The sequence below is a fragment of the Halichoeres trimaculatus genome, unplaced genomic scaffold (assembly GCF_033239565.1).
Source record: "Halichoeres trimaculatus isolate MK-OKI-2021-1 unplaced genomic scaffold, fHalTri1.1 fHalTri1_scaffold_9, whole genome shotgun sequence".
NCBI lineage: Eukaryota > Metazoa > Chordata > Actinopteri > Labriformes > Labridae > Halichoeres > Halichoeres trimaculatus.
The window spans coordinates 3,547,143-3,549,578 of NW_027437188.1; the positions used below are offsets into that span (position 1 = coordinate 3,547,143).

The following is a 2,436-nucleotide window of genomic DNA, read 5'->3' on the forward strand; positions in this document are numbered from 1 at the left end:
AATTGCAGGCTTCACATGTCTTCCCAAATGTAAATATGAGTTCTGTTGAGTCATGTATGTATGTGGCAGGGGGAAGGCACATCTGCAGCTGCTGAATGTACTTCTGTAGATGAGGAGACTCTCTCAGTGGACTCCAGAAGGCATAAGGTATCATGTCAAATTTTTGAAGCTATACTGCTTCTTTAGTCCAAAATTGATAGAAAGTTGGTGATGGAGTGCTAATAAAAATCTTTTACAGGACCTAGAGACTGCACCACCTCAGAATGAAACTTGTAACATTATATGTATACTATAGGCTGAAGTAAATCTGTGATACACAAATCCTGTTGTGCTAATTATTTGTTCTTCTACAGAATTCACAAACTATCTGGGTGCTCTATGCCAAACACCTGCAGAAACAGGTAGAGCTGGCAGAACTGAAAATTCAGAGGGAGAAGAGGAATCTGGAGGCAATTGATCTGGACATCGAAATTAAAAAAAGGAAGCTTAAAATATTGGACATGGAGATCCAAAAGTTGGAACGGGAGGTGAGCAGACATAGCAATGCACACTGTAACCATATCTGTAATTGAGTGTGATAATTATTTTTTGCTTTTTCTCTCTCAACTCCAGGGTGAAAGCTGAGAAATGACCAAATAAAGAAAATTAAAAATTGGAAAAGTTTTTTTTTCTCTTTCATGGTAAATGTGGGGTATACAATTAATTTGGAGATGTGGAATTTAGAAATTGACTACACAGCAAAAAGTACCACACAAGATCATTTATTATTCCAAATTCAGCACTTGGCTATGAAAAAAAATTGGCATTATATTGCTCTCTGACTACTCGGCCAGCAATGTTGTCCGGGAAGATGGGAGCATTTTCCCAGACCTCAACAGCCACTCGAGGCGGGGCCCTTTCCTTGCATAAACCTGCTATGTTGTGCAGCACTGTGCATGCTGCGATGATGTCACATGCTCTGGGTGGGGAAACCCTCAGGTGGTGCAGGCACTGAAATCGTGATTTCAGAAGGCCAAAGGTCATTTCAGAGGAGCCCTTGTCCTGCCGTGTGAATGGTTGTAGGCTTGCTGTTGTGGGGTTTGGGGGTCAGCAAGAGGAGTCAGAAGAAGTGACTTGCAGGCATAGCCTTTGTCGCTAAGCAGCACTCCAGAGAATTCACCTAATAATAAAATGCATAACTTCTTAATTAACTTAATCTATATAGTTACACACTCATAATATCCAAGGTGCTTACAAATATAATGTGTAGCTTACCTTGTGAGAGTGTCCTGTGGATTGGACTAGCCCTAAAAATTCTGGAGTTGTGGACTGATCCAGGCCACTTTGCCTCCAGATTGCTAACAAGGCAGTTAGCATCACAGATCATCTGAAAAGGTGACATGTAACCTATTAAGCTCCTTTTAGGCACAAAATTGAAGAATCTATACAGGTGTAACTCACTACAAATGACTTTTACCTGAACATTGATGCTGTGGAAAGATTTCCTGTTGATATAATCTCCCTCATGTTCCCCTGAGGGCTGTTGAATTCTAATGTGGGTGTAGTCCACTGCACCAATCACATTAGGAAAAGCTGTAACACAAAAAAGTATACAACTGTAACTGATCAAATTGGAACCAGTATTTGCAAGCTGAAATTGATGTTACCTGCAATCTTGTAGAAGTCCTCCTTGATGTAGAGCAGTCTTCTGTGGCCAGGAAAGGTGACAAAGATGTGGATGAGTGACTTCAGGGCCAGACAAACACGTCTAACTGTGCGGCAAATGGTTCTTTTATTGAGGTTCTCTGCATCACCAACAGAATACAGGAAGCTTCCACTTGCAAGGAACCTCAATGTAACACAGACCATATGTGGTACAGACATGGCTTTGAGCGGTCTGGTGCTGTATTTTAGGGCCGAGGAGCCCACATAGGTACTTCAGTCCATCGCGTGAAAATCTGTATCTCTCAATGAGATAGTCTTCGCCAAATGCCAGTGGGTCTGACCTGTCCCTGAAAACTCTTTCTCGTCTAAATGCTCGTCTGATGATGAGCGCTTCCTCATCCAATAAATCCTCCAAAAAAAGGGCATGCCATCATGAAGAGGTAACAGGTGAAGAGGAAGTTGGACCTATATATACTATGTTGCCCTCATCAGTCGCTATTGAAACCATCCTCGCAACTCCAGCAATCATTAAGGGTAATAGTTCAATTAACTGCAATGATATTCTTATTAATTAAACCTCTGACAGCAATTTGACAAGCTGTCTTCATTAGTATTGCAATATATCAGTAGGACTGACAATGAGACCGAATGAATGAATAGAAAGATGGTTGAAGTTAAAAAGTGGAGTCAGAATGATGTGGGACCCTTTCACTCCTAAAGGTGGAGTCCTTAAATAGGACGATTTTCCAATTTTCAGGAGACAGTTAAGACAAAGTTATATTCTGTCTGTTA

General features: G+C 41.1%; 1 long non-coding RNA gene across 1 annotated transcript; it reads left to right on the forward strand.

Moving 5' to 3' along the window:
* Positions 1 to 635, forward strand: LOC141798478 (uncharacterized). Its single transcript, XR_012599165.1, has 3 exons — positions 1 to 147; positions 239 to 527; positions 613 to 635. It is a non-coding gene; the product is annotated as an uncharacterized LOC141798478 (long non-coding RNA).
* The last annotated feature ends 1,801 nt before the right edge of the window (positions 636 to 2,436 follow it).